General features: G+C 45.8%; 1 protein-coding gene across 2 annotated transcripts in view; it reads right to left on the bottom strand.

Moving 5' to 3' along the window:
- Window positions 1–15,169, bottom strand: part of ACOT7 (acyl-CoA thioesterase 7) — a 121,554-nt gene that overhangs the window by 17,095 nt on the left and 89,290 nt on the right. The window lies entirely within an intron of this gene.

Below are 15,169 nucleotides of genomic sequence, written 5' to 3' on the forward strand. Positions count from 1 at the left end.
CACATGAGGGAAGTTCCTGAAAATCGCTTCAAAACTTAACAGGCAGAGTCTGTGACAGCCTCAGGAGACGGCCTCCATGAGCTATGTAGATAAAATGCACGAGTTGTAACTAAAGGTTCGCAGCAGATGGGTCTCCCAGAAAAGCTCCCCCAGAATCCGAAATCAGTGTTGCAGTGAGGAGTACCTGCTTTAGCCTCTTGATAGCCCCAACTCCTCGCTTACCTACCGCTCACTCCCTTCACAGTTTTGATAAGTAATGTTCTCTTGGAAGCAAGAGGCCACTTTTCTTTCAGCACAGCAAGTCTTTGTCTAACCCCTTCCTCACACAGAAGAGCCGATGCAGGTCACGACTAGCAATTTAGGAGACAAATAGTTAAAATGGATTTTCTGCACATCTGCTACGGATAAATTCACCTAATCAGTTTTGACATTTAAAAGAAAACACAGCCGGCTCCCCACGCTAATCATTGCCATTATCTATCATTTCAAACCTACTCCCTGAGATGAATAAGCAGAAATGGATTCCAATATATTTCACTGATAATGGAAGCAAATAAGGTCAAACTCCACAATGAAGACAATCACATTTTCCCAGAACTGTTCCAGAGCAGCAGAATACAGATCAGGCTGCGGTAACATAACCTAAATAGCTCTGGTGCTAATTTGGCCATATTAAAAAAAAAAAACATCTTGCAGGTCAGTTGTATTAGACTCGCTTTCTGGACTATGGGGACCCTGTCTTAGCTTCTCTGTTCTCCTGAACTCTGAACTCCATTACATCCTGGCACTGTCACATTTTTGTGCACGACTTGAGACCAAGCGAAGGCAGGAACTGCCATATTAGAGCAGGTCAGCAGTCCGTAAAACCAGGATCCCTCCACCCCTCACAGGCAGCAGCTAATGCCTCAGAGGAAGCCAGATCCAAAGCCAAAACCATGCTGTGATTTGCATGGTGGATCAAGCCAATTTTCTGACAAACCCTATAGGGAGAGCACATTGGTACATTGCACTGCTCCCTCTTTCTTGAGGTCTGAGGTTCGGAGAAGGACAGAGTAGCTTCAAGGTAATCCTAACCAGGAAGGGGAAGCTGTGTGAGGGTGGACATCCACAGCCTGCAACCACACGTCCCCTATCTAAAGGGAGAAAGTCATCCTGCTTAAATCAAACCATTGCAAGGTATGCAGTCCAATGCAGCAGCATTGCAGATATCAAAGAACCAAAGCAACACTCAGAACACTTCACAAGGGAACAGGGACAATGCTTCCGGCACGTCCGACCCTTTCCCTACCGTACCATGACGGGGTATGCACAAATTGCCGCTTCACTTTCTATCACACGAAGGTGCCCGAGTGATTGCTAAATCACTCAGGTGTTGATGAAGCGCTTATTGTACCTATAATGATGAACTACCCACCCCATTACAGAGTTAAAGCAACCCACCAGCATGGAGACTCACACACACTGACATGCAGAAGAGAATATTTCACTCTCAATATATGTCACTAACATTGGTGTCATTAGGGATTTACACTCACTGCATTTTTGGTAGGATGCTACAGTTACAAAGGCGGCGAACTTTGCTTTCTCAAAGTGCCAATCACCCCAAGATGTCTGACATCAAACAAGTCCTGACAACAGCTAACCAAACCCTCTCAGGGGGAGAGAATCACAAAGGTAGATTTAAGTATTTGCTGCTTAAAATGAGCACAGGGGTTGGTAAAGTTAGAGGTGTCTGGAGCTGCTGAATGATGCCAACATTTAACATAACTGACTACCAGACAGTTCAAGACTGCCTGTATTCCTTGGCCAAGACTGCAAGTAGTTTTAGGAGATTGTGCACCTTGAAACAATCCATCAGTTTGCACAATCACACATAGGTTGTTTTGATGGAAATGTGGGACTCCTCTAAAAATAACGTTACTAAAAATGGTAATAAATTATTCCAAAGGAATTGCAGAATGCCTGTGATCTCACATTGGAGCTAAACAACAAAGGACACATACAAAGCCATGGAATTTAGTGCTTATTGCCTGTAGGGAATGTATCACAGACCTCACCACCTTCCATCTCAGTGCAAGGTGCATGTCAATTGTCTTTCAGACACGTTCTGTGCTTATGAAGTTGAACACTGAGCTGAAGCCCTGGCAGTACAAAGCCCTCCACTGCACATGCAATTCTCCCCGAGGGAACTCAGAGAAAGGCCACCTCACGTGCCACTTTAGCCATGATGCGTGATGAGCTCCTGGGGACTCTCAGATTTATTAAAGCAAACGTTTGAAATCAAGTTCCCACTACACAGGTTGAAGGGAAAGGACCTGTTCACCTGGGGGCAAGCTCTGGTCACCTTAAACCCCAAGTCCTGGTTACAAAATCCGCAGCATACCCAATGAGCATTGTCCCTGAGTAGGATGCACGAGCTTTAAGTGGCAGGGAATAAGCATTTGCGGGTACCCCCCCCCACGGGAAGTGCAAGAGAGACGGGGGCGGGGGGGGGGATATACTATACTGATGAGGTGGCTATAGGATGTAATGGAACAGAGGTACTCCGCCAGCAGCTCTACCAACGTACACCAGGAAAAGCAGCAGCAGCTGAAGCCAGGAAGCTCCTCTTCTAAATGACAAATGGCAGAATACTGATGGCGTATCACCAGGTGTAAGTGCAAAGAAAAGAGTGCAGCTTCCTCTCCGTCGATCCCTGTGTAATACGCACATTAAATGTACATGACGGCAGCTTTTACACCTCAAGTGAAAAATACTCTGCTTGAGCCACGCACAGGGAAAGCTCATAATTTTCAAGGAATTCATAATTAAAAGCAGCCTAAAGTAAAAAAAACCACGTTGAATCATGCACTGAAAGAGCTGGAACCATGTTGGTGTCATGTGAAGCTTGTGTCTTCCCGTCAATGTAGTCATTACTTAAACTCAGAGTATAAAACCTGTCAGTGGAGGAGCTGCCTCTCGAAGTTCACGTAATTTTAAACCCAGCTGTGAAAGCTGTCACCTTGAGTGAATTCCCGACAGTTAACAGTCATTCTAGCACAAACACATCTCAGGAAGGGGACAGAAAGTCACCTCTTTCCATACCTTCACTCAGTGAGGCCGTCTCTCACGCTCACACAAAGAGAACAGCAGCACTGCTAATGAACTAAGTCATGCGAGCTCTGCCCTAGAAAAACAGTTATTTAGATAAAAAGGTGAACTCATCTTTATTCCTTCTGGTTTGAAAATAATGCTGTACACACCCAGCTTCTAAAACCCACACACACATTCCGATTTGGGAGGGAGGAAAAAGGAAAGACGAAATAACTTCTCAGGAAACTTTTCTCTGTGGGTAACGCTCTCCCCTCCCTATCCAGAAACTCAATACACATAAGCGGTCAGTGAACACTTCAATGGGGCCATTCTGTTAAAGACCTGAGAATTCCACAGAGACTTTAACAATCTATGCCCCACCATCAACTTATACCTCAATTACAACATGCAAGAGATACATTTCCTGGACACTACAGTACTAATCAAGGATGGCCTGATCAATATCACATTGTACCAAAAACCTACTGATCGCTATACTTACTTACACTCTTCTAGCTTCCATCCTGCACACATAACTAGATCCATTGTTTACAGTCAAGCTCTTAGATACAGTCGCATTTGCTCTGATCCAACTGAGAGAGACCAAAAACTACAAGATCTCTACCAAATATTCATAAACCTGAATTACCCACCAGGAGAAGCGAAAAAACAAAAATTGACAGGGCCAGACGCATACCCAGAGACCAGCTACTCCAAGATCGGCCCAAAAAAGCCAAGAACAGAACACCACTGGTCATCACCTACAGCCCCCAACTCAAACCACTGCAACCAATTATTAAAGACCTACAACCTATCCTTAATCAGGATGCTACACTCCAGAAGGCCCTGGGTGACAGGCCTGTTCTCTCCTACAGACAACCTCCCAACCTCATGAGGATTCTAACCAAATAGCCACAGTCTATACCCCAGGAATACCAGTCCTAGAACCTTTCCTTGCAACAAAGCCCATTGCCAGCTTTGTCCACATATCTCCTCTGGAAATACCATCACTGGACCTAAACAGGTTACTCTCGGAATCACGGGCACTTTCTCATGCTCCTCTACCAACATCATATATGCCATCATGTGCCAACAATGACCAGATGCTTTGTATATTGGACAGACTTCTAACTCCCTTAGACAAAGAGTTAATGCGCACAAAACAGACATCAAAACACTCGAGATCCACCAACCAGTTAGTCACCATTTTAACAGAATGGGGCATTCTATTAATGACTTAAAAGGTATGTGTGTTACTGGGGAAAAAAACCCCACAAACTTTCGCACCATTCTTCAAAGAGAAACGGCCGAGCTGGCTTTTATACTCAAATTCGGCACATTAACACGTGGTTTAAACCGGGATGGGAACTTTCTGAGTCACTACAGGGGCTCGTCTGCATACTTGGCTTATCTAATTCTTGACCTTCCTTCCCCATCCCTCCACTCTCTGATTTGCTCCCCTTGATCATTTTTTTTTCCTAAATTTGTCCTCCTTGATTACTGTTTTTGGTTCTCTGTGCCTTAAATATTGAGTCTGTTCTGCTAGGGCTATGGTCTGAAGAAGTGGGTCTGTCCCATGAAAGCTCACCTAATAAATTATTTTGTTAGTCTTTAAAGTGCTACTTGACTGCTTTTTGTTTTGATAGTGTATAGACTAGCACGACTCCTTCTCCGTTACTATTCAGACCTGAGAATGTGTGTCCTGCAACACAAAATGAACAGAATCATAGAAGAGTAGGACTGGAAGGGACCTTGAGAGGCCATAGAGTCCAGCCCCCTGCCCTCATGTCAGGACCAAGCACTTTCTAGACGGTCCCTGAAAGCCATCTATCTAACCTCCTCTTAAATATCTCCAGTGATGGAGATTCTACCACCTCCCTTGGCAATTCGTTCCAGTGTTTGATCACCCTGACAGTTAGGAACTTTTTCCTGATGTCCAACCTGAACCTCCCCTGCTGCAATTTCAGTCCATTGCCTCTTGTTCTATCCTCAGAGGCAAGGAGGAACAAGTTCCCTCCCTCTGCCTTATGACACCCTTTTAGATACCTGAAGACTGCTATCATGTCGCCCCTCAATCTTCTCTTTTCCAAACTAAACAAGCCCAATTCTTTCAGCCTTTCTTCACAGATCATGTTCTCTAGACCTTTGATCATTCTCGTTGCTCTCCTCTGGACCCTCTCCAATTTTTCCACATCCTTCCTGAACTGCGGTGCCCAGAACTGGACACAATACTCCAGCTGAGGCCTAACCAGCGCAGAGTAGAGCGGGAGAATGACTTCTCGTGTCTTGTTCATGACACACCTGTTAATGCATCCTAGAATCATGTTTGCTTTTTTTACAACAGCATCACACTGTTGACATATTTAGCTTGTGGTCCACTATAACCCCCAGATCCCTTTCTGCTGTACTCATTCCTAGGCAGTCCTTTCCCATTCTGTGTGTGTGACACTGACTGTTTCTTCCTAAGTGGAGCACTTTGTATTTGTCCTTATTAAACTTCATTGTGTTTGCCTCAGCCCATTTCTCCAGTTTATCCAGATCCTTTTGAATTATGACCCTATCCTGCAAAGCAGTTGCAACCCCTCCCAACTTGGTATCATCTGCAAACTTAATAAGTGTACTTTCTATGCCAATATCTAAATCGTTAATGAAGATATTGAACAGAACCGGTCCTAAAACAGAGCCCTGTGGAACCCCACTAGTTATACTTTTCCAGCCGGATTGAAAACCATTAATAACTACTCTCTGGGTATGGTTATCCAGCCAGTTGTTCACCCACCTTACAGTAGCCCCATCTAAGTTGTATTTGCATAGTTTATTGATAAGTATATTATGTGAGACCGTGTCCAATGCTTTACTGAAGTCTAGGTATACCACATCCACCGCTTCTCCCTTATCCACAAGGCTCGTTACTCTATCAAAGAAAGCTATTCGATTGGTTTGACGTGATCTGTCTTTAAAAAAACCATGCTGGCTGTTCCCTATCACCTTACCACCTTCCAAATGCTCGCAGATGATTTCTTTAATTACCTGCTCCATTATCTTTCCTGGCACAGAAGTTAAGCTGACTGGCCTGTAGTTTCCCGGGTTATTCTTGTTCCCCTTTTTATAAATGGGTACTATATTTGCCCTTTTCCAGTCTTCTGGAATCTCTTCCGTCTCCCACGATTTTCCAAAAATGATTGCTAAAGGCTCAGATACCTCTTCTATCAGCTCCTTGAGGATTCTAGGATGCATTTCATCAGGCCCTGGTGATTTGCAGGCATCTAATTTCTCTAAGTAAAATTTAATTTGTTCTTTTCTTATTTCAACTTCTAAACCTCCCCTTTTTCACTAGCATTCTCTATGTCAGGCATTCCTTCAGATTTCTCAGTGAAGACCGAAACAAAGAAATCATTAAACATCTCTGCCATTTCCAAATTCCCTGTTACTGTTTTTCCCTCCTCACTGACCAGTGGCCCTACCCTCTCCTTGGTCTTCCTCTTGTTACCAATGTATTTGTAAAAAGCCTTCTTGTTTCCTTTTATGCTTGTAGCTAGTTTGAGCTCATTTTGTGCCTTAGCCATTCTAATCTTGCTCCTGCATGCTCGTGTTGTTTGCCTATATCCGTCCTTTGTAATTTGTCCTAGTTTCCATTTCTTATACGATTCCTTTTTTATTTTGAGATCATGCAAGATCTCCTGGTTAAGCCAAGGCAGTCTTCTGCCATGTTTTCTATCTTTCCTACACAGCGGGATAGCTTGCTTTTGGGCCCTTAATAATGTCCCTTTGAAAAACTGCCAACTCTCCTCAGCTGTTTTTCCCCTCAGTTTAGCTTCCCATGGGACCTTACCTACCAGCTGTCTGAGTTTACTAAAATCTGCCTTCCTGAAATCCATTATCTCTATTGTACTGTTTTCCCTTCTACCCTTCCTTAGAACTGTGAACTCTATGATTTCATGATCACTTTCACCCAAGCATCCTTCCACTTTCAAATTCTCAATAATTTCCTCCCTCTTTGTTAAAATTAAATCTAGAACAGCTCCCCCCCGGTAGCTTTTTCAACCTTTTGGAATAAAAAGTTGTCTGCAATGCCATCCAAGAATTTGTTGGACAGTCTGTCCCCTGCTGTATTAGTTTCCCAACATATACCTGGATAGTTGAAGTCCCCCATCACCACCAAATTCTGGGCCCTGGATGATTTTGTTAGCTGTTTAAAGAAAGCCTCATCCACCTGGCTAGGGGGCCCATAGTAGACTCCAAGTAGGACCTCATCCTTGTTTTTTACTCCTCTGAGTCTAACCCAGAGACTTTCAACCCATCCATCTCCTACGTCCATCTCCACCTCTGTCCAAGTGTGTACATTTAATATACAAGGCAACACCTCCTCCCTTCTTTCCCTGTCTGTCCTTCCTAAGCAGGCTGTACCCTTCAATACCTACATTCCAATCATGAGTATTATCCCACCAAGTTTCTGTGATGCCAACGATATCATAGTTGTATTCATTTATTAGTACTTCCAATTCTTCTTGTTTATTTCCCATACTTCTTGCATTTGTATATAGGCATCTCAGACATTGATTTGGTCTTGTCTCCCAGTTTTGCCCTGGCCCTCTTTTTACTCTCCCAGTGTAGCCCATACTCCCTCCCATTTCAAGTTCATCTCCCAGGGATCCATGCTCTCCACTTACCTGCAGGCTTTGCTCCCCTGCCCCCGTCGAACTTAGTTTAAAGCCCTCCTCACTAGGTTAGCCAGTCTGTGTCCGAATAATGGTCTCCCCTCCTCGAAAGGTGAACGCCATCTCAACTACCTCACATAGACTGCTTCCCTTCCTTCGATGCTTGTAATTATCTCAGACAGGACACTTAACATCCCCCACACCTCTCACCCCCATCCCTGAACTCCATTTGATTTGTCAGTTTTTATTGCCTTTTTTTGGTCCTCTGTACTTACAAATGTCAGACTATTGGAAATGAGATTGATCTGAAGAAGTGGGTCTGTCCCACAAAAGCTGATCTCTGAACAAATCATTTTGTTAGTCTTTAAAGTGCTACATTTCCGCTGCTTTGTTTTGTTGGAGTACAGACTAACACGGCTACTTCTGTTTCTATTTAATATCAGCAGGGTCTGCAAATATCTGGGAGAAGCAAAACTCACTGGCGCTAAATCTGAAATAGACATAAGCAAATATAAAGCAGGTTTACTTTTCTCACCCTCCTCCACCATTTTGGGGGGAGCTGAAGGGAGAGAACTGAGGCAGCAGGGGCTGGAGTTTGATTTTTATTTTAAAAGGAGACCATGAACCTGGGAGCATCTCTCCTCCATTTAGTTTCCTGGCATTAGATCTCTTTACATGCAGATAATCTGGAGGGTCCTCAGGCACGTGGGCACTAGGCTCAGTAGTATCCAATTCTAATGTCTCTTCACAAGACGGACTCTCACAAAATATTTGAGTAAACAAACCCTGAATTTTTGGTTCCCCAGCTCAGTCTAAGTGCTGGATCCTGCTTGAGCCTTCCCAGCCCTCTGGTATTTTCACTGCTTTCAGCTTTCCTTGAAGCAACACTGCAAGCAGCAACCACTGAGGCTGTGAGGAGGAGTCCAAACAATGAATGCAGAAAAGCCTCCTCTTGGGAACCTCACGTCTCCCCAGTCTCCATTTCATTTGTGACACTGGAATGGCTTTCCCAGATGACAAGTCAAACACAGGCATGAGTGTGCAGGTGTTGCGGGAAGTGGGAGAGGACCCTCTCCAAGTGCTGAAAAAGCCTGCTCCTGCAAACGGCCTCTGAAGGAGAAGCACAGGGAAGAAAAGCCAGGGCAGGCATTCTAGGAGGCAGAGACCACTTTTGGACAGGGTCCCTTTTTAAGGCTCCTCTCTGATGTTCGTAGTCTGGGATTTTATTGCTCTTTCCAGAAAGTTCCTCTAACTGCATTTCGTTGTTTTGGGTTACTCTGCGCACACTGCTCCTCCGTTAGCAAACCCGCTGCCCGTGCCCAGCTGCCCTCAATAATGCACCAGTGCTTGCAGCAGATGTGCCAGCAGTGTGGACAAAGCTCTGTCAGCGTCTCAGCGTGTGAAGACAACAGGGCAATAAATACAGCCCTGTCTCTTCCCGAGGGCCCAGGAGACTGATGGGCATTCCTGAGAAGCCTCAGCCATAATTGCCTGGATCCTGCATGAACCTCACCAACTCTACAGTCTGCACCCAGACTGCACTTCTCCAGCTCTCTGCTATGGGGGCCAGGAGAGGGGGCACCCCGGTAGGTGGCTCTGGGTGATGGAGAAGTAATGCTCCACTGGACAAAACAAGACCACTGCAGATTAAAATAGTTTATTTACAGTTATTAAAAAGCAAGCCCAAGCTTACATCAACCAGCACTTCACTACTTGCTGCCTCAAGTCCCCAGAGCAAACTCCACCGGCCCCAGGCATTGTCACTAGCAGCCAGGCTGAAGGAGTATCTGTGACAGATTTAAATAAAGTTACACACAGTTTCTGATACCTCACCGGGCTGAACCTCCTGCCTCTCCTGCCCTTTTACAGCAGATTTCATCGTTTAAGAGATCTCTCTCTCTCCTCTGTTGATGGATGACGAGAATTGTCCAGGAAAAGGGAAACTGCAGACCAACTAATCAGGGGAGACATCCAAACTGGCTGCACAAAGTGAAGTGCTGGCAAATGCAGAGTAAACTGAAGTGAATTTTTTTGGATCCCATCTATAGGAATCTTTGGTGTTAGGTGTAACAATAGCAGGTAAATGTGCAGAAAGAGGCGTGATTGCACTGTCAGCTGTAACAATTGTAGGTAACTAATGTGCAGAAGGAGGCGTGATTACACTCTGTGCATATGAAAAACAGCTGGAACCGCTCAGCAGGTTCGAACTGCAAACCGTTCCTGGACTGAGACGGAGCAACACCTGTCACCGTGCAGGCACATGTGGCACATAAGAGCTGGGGTTCCTGGCGGGAAGGATGCTCACGGACAGCATGCAGAAGTCACTTAATCTGACTCAACGCACTTCTGAAATGTCACTTGCTGCTGCCTCGTGTCTCTCTGCCCGCCGCCCCCGAATAAAATGTGACAGTCAGAGAATTGATTGGACATGGATTTCAGAACTGGGTTGGGTTCATTTAGTCCACACAATCGGAGGATCCCATGTTATTAGAATTGCTACAAGATTTCTACATGGGGCCAATAACTCCACAGGTATCAATCAGCACTGCAGGATGCCTCTAACCTCTCAGTGGGTACGCGGCGGTGCTGAAAGATGGTTTTCAAACCCGGGGAGCCTGGTGGCTACATGCACAGTCTAGGTACTGAACTTCGCTGCTTCAGTTCCACAAACTGTGCTCCCAGTTGCCATAACATCCTACCAGCTGGAACCTGGTACTTACACGCTGCATGGCATGGTGACAGATGACATCTCGCAGCCAGGGAACCTACAAGCATCTGCAATGAGAGGCTTCAAGATGTTTCCCTTGAGTGTTGGCTCAATAAAACTCCCAATATTGAAAACCCAACCCTGGATCATCTCACCAGCTGCTCCTGCTCAGGCCACAGTCTGGCCCACGCAGCACACCCTGCAGGTTAAAGCCAAGCCCTCTCAGACAGATGGGAAATACGCACCAGCAGGCAGGGCCCTTCCAATGAGAATTCTGTGAGCCTCTAATCCCCTTCAGTTGTAACCCTCCCCTCCCTAAAAGGACAAACAGCATAAGAGAAAGCCGGGCTCTTCAACAACAGAGAAGCTCCAAACTGGCTAGGTGCTGCTCAGACATTTGAGACATATCTTTCCAAGGAGCTCACCATCCCAAAACCCAACCCTCAGACAGGTCAGGGAAAGGGATGTGTCATTCCAACAGCAATCAGCACAGTTACAGGCACGTGCATGTTAGTCTCATGACAAAAATTAAATGTCAGACCTATTGCTAGCAGGCATCAAACTAAAAGCCAGTGCTGTCACTGTGAGGTAGTCCAAGAGCTGCCAGCACTGACTGGGCAAGCAGCAAAGGCAGCCCGCCAAACAGCCTATTGCAGAAATCACATGGACTGTGGTGACAAGAGACTCTCTCAGGGAAGCCACGCAACTGCCAGGCATGGAGAAATTAAAATTGGCAGTTTAAGCCTCTGCCACTACCTGCCATGCCAAACGAAGCAGGGTTCCAAGAGAGCTACTTTCCTAGCAAATCCTCTAGACGGTTTGCCGAAGTACCAACATCACTTGGTAATCTCAGAGGAATATACGAGGAAGGCATTGGGACCCACCCAGAAAAAGATGGCACCTCTGAAATCCAAATCTGGTGAAGTCATCGCTGACAAAGCCAAACAGATGGAGCGCTGGGTTCAGCACTACTCCGAGCTGAACTCACGCAAGAACGTTGTGGTTGACGCAGCCCTTGATACCGTCGAGCTCCTACCAGTAATGGACGAACTGGATCAAGAACCGACTGTGGATGAACTGAAGAGAGCCATCGACAGCATTGCAGCAGGAAAGGCCCATGGCCAGGATGGTACCACCAGAGGTAATCAAATGTGCTGCGGACACACTCCTGGACCCCCTACATGAGCTACTGTGCCTGTGCTGGAAAGAGGGTGAGGTTCCATAGGATATGCGCAACACTAACATTGTAACGTTGTATAAGAACAAAGGAGACAGAAGCGACTGCAACAACTACCGTGGAATCTCCCTCTTAAGCGTCACTGGTAAACTGTTCGCTCGCATCATCCTTGGCAGACTCCAGAAGATTGCTGAGAGGGTGTACCCCGAATCGCAGTGCAGATTCTGTGCAGAGAGGTCTACCGTTGACATGGTCTTCTCTCTAAGGCAGCTGCAGGAGAAGTGCAGGGAGCAGAGAAAGCCACTCTACATAGCCTTCATCGACCTGACCAAGGTCTTTGACTTGGTCAGCAGGGATGGTTTGTTCAAACTGCTCCACAAGATAGGCTGTCCTCCACGGTTACTCAAGATGATCCAGTCGTTCCACGAAGACATGAGAGGAACCATCCAATATGACGGCGCATTATCGGATGCTTTCAGAATCAGGAGCGGCGTCAAACAAGGATGCGTGCTTGCTCCGACATTGTTCGGGATCTTCTTCGCACTCCTCCTGAAGCATGCCTTTGGATCTTCAACAGAGGGCATCTTGCTGCACACAAGATCTGATGGGAAACTGTTTAATCTTGCAAGGCTGAAAGCTAAGTCTAAGGTGCGGGAAGTCCTCATCAGAGACATGCTGTTCGCAGACGATGCTGCTGTAGTGTCTCACACAGAAGACCAGCTTCAAAAACTGCTGGATCAGTTCTCCAAAGCATGCAAGGACTCTGGGCTTACCATCAGCCTAAAGACGACAAATGTACTCGGTCAGGATGTTGCTGAATCCCCATCAATCAGCATTGACAACTATACGTTAGAGGTCGTCCACAAGTTTGTTTACCTCGGGTCCACCACTGACACCCTGTCATTGGAGACTGAGCTAAATAGGAGGATTGGAAAAGCAGCCACAACTCTGTCCAGACTCAGCAAGAGAGTGTGGAATAACAACAAGCTGTACACACACACACCAAAATGCAAGTCTACAGAGCCTGCATCCTCAGTGCCCTCCTTTATGGCAGCGAGACTTGGACCCTGTATGCCCTCCAGGAAAAGAGGCTGAACGTCTTCCACTTGCGCTGCCTCAGGCGCATCCTTGGAATATCATGGAAGGACAGAGTGACCAACACCGCCATCCTCGAGCAAGCTGGAATCCCAGCCATGCACACCCTCCTCAGGCAGCGTCGACTCTGCTGGCTTGGCCACGTCCACAGGATGAATGATGGAAGGATTCCAAAAGACATCCTCTATGGTGAGCTAGCCTCTGGCAAAAGACCTCCCAGACGCCCCCAGTTGCGCTACAAAGATGTCTGCAAGAGAGACCTCAGAGAGGTAGACATCGAGTTGGACAACTGGGAAGAACTAGCAGATGACCGCAGCAGATGGAGGCAGGGGTTACACAAGGGCCTTCAGAAGGGCGAGATGAAGATCAGACAGCTAGCAGAGGAGAAGCGAGCGCACAGAAAGCACACTAAGGACTTGCCAGACACCCACTACATCTGCAAGAGATGCAGCAAGGACTGTCACTCTCGTGTGGGTCTTCATAGTCACAATAGACGCTGTAAATGAAGTCCTCAATTGAAACTTTAAAGGGCACGATCCATAGTCTATGCAGACTGAAGGATGCCTACTACTAACATCACTTCTATGAGACAGAAGGTCAGAAGACTGGCTTGCCAGGTTCTTCATAGCTCTTCCAGAGATACGCCAAGACAAATACAGGCCTGGTGCAAGTGGGAGCTAATCTATTAACAAGAACAGCTTCTGCCATAACAACTGTTAGTCTTTAAGCTGCCACCAGCTTTCCCTATTCGTCTTCCCCACTCCCTTCATGGTTTCATAGACTTCACCTTTAATCCTTGGTATCACTTCTTTTCTAAACTTAAGAGTCTCAATCTTCTTCATTCATATGAAAGCAGAGTAATTTAACAGCAGAACTCTTCAGATAGCACTTTGTACAAAAGCTCCATGGGACACGAAGGATTTTTTTAAAAAGAGGTTTTGTTCATTTTCAGTGACGTTATTACCAGTTCATTCATGTTTAGTACTTTATATAAAAAATAACTGAATATTATTAATGTACACAGAGCTAGAGCCTAGCTAGCACACAAAAAAGTAAGTTTGCTTAGCACCACCAAGTTAAAATATATATCTACACTCAGAATTAGCAACCAGAAACCCATACGTTGCATGCTTCCATCACAGATATGGAGAGACTGCATAGCCCTACATTGCCATGAGCGTGTGCATGCACACACACACGCCCATTGGTATTCACACATCTGGCAAGAAGATACAGGGCTGTAGTTATTTCTATTTCTCTACAGAACAGCAGAGTCCATATCAGAAGCTGAAATTTGGTACCTCTAACAGGACAATTCTTCAGGGTGCTGCAAGTTCACCGATCTGATATATTTCAGAAAGAAGATATTGTGTCAAATTGACTTCCCATACAGAAGTGGCCCTTACACCCTAAGCACTAAACAGTAAGAGGATTTCATTCCATTACACTCAAAGGAGCTGGTTTCCTGCAGGTGCTTAGGCACAATAGCAGCTCAGAGGAGAAAACCAAGACTACAGACTATTTTGCATTGTGAGGCTTGGCAAAGGGACTTGGATGCACCAAAGCTAGGCCCAGTCCCTTTGTGAAAAAACAAAATACTAAGGGTTTTTGCTCCCACTCCTCTGCAAGCAACAAGACTCCTAGAAACAGCATCACCAGTGTCTTATACAGACAAAACGCCTTGGAAGATGTTGCACTGGCTTGTGACAGCAATTCTGCCTCTCCATGACTGTGCCCATTCACAGACACATGACCGAACAGGTTCTATGAAACAGCTCCATTCCCAGCAGTCAGACCCTCCATTTGCTAGCACAGAACTTGGGGATGAACCACTCAGTGGTGACCGTATCTTCTTTGTGCCCAGGAAAGACTTAGCTAAATTAGTATCTCAAACTGCGCAGACTCCAGTGGACATTCTCATTCATTAGGCCAAACCCACCCAGTCTTTACTCGGGTGATGATGGGAGTTCTGGTTTCAGAAATGAGAAAGGTCTTCAGTTAACACTCTACTGATGGCAGGTAGAGGTTTAATTTTATTAGTTTTAAAAACAAATTTGTTTATATTTCTACCTCAAAAATTACTTTTCTGCAATGAAAACCATCTGTGAACAAAGCAGCTCCTGTTGCAGGAAGAATCCTTTTACAACCTGGACTTCTAAATTAATTGTTGAAAAAAGTGCCTTACTCTATCGACATTTATAGTCATTAAGGCTACGTCTACACTAGCCAAAAACTTCGAAATAGCCATGCAAATGGCCATTCTGAAGTTCACTAATGAAGTGCTGAAATACATATTCAGTGCCTCATGAGCATGCGGGCGGCCACAGCACTTTGAAATTGACACAGCTCGTCCAGACGGGGCTCCTTTTCAAAAGGGCCCTGGCTACTTCGAAGTCCCCTTATTCCTATATGGGGGACTTCGAAGTAGGTGGGGTCCTTTCGAAAAGGAGCCCTGTCTGG

This window comes from Carettochelys insculpta, chromosome 23 (assembly GCF_033958435.1).
Source record: "Carettochelys insculpta isolate YL-2023 chromosome 23, ASM3395843v1, whole genome shotgun sequence".
Classification (NCBI taxonomy): Eukaryota; Metazoa; Chordata; order Testudines; family Carettochelyidae; genus Carettochelys; species Carettochelys insculpta.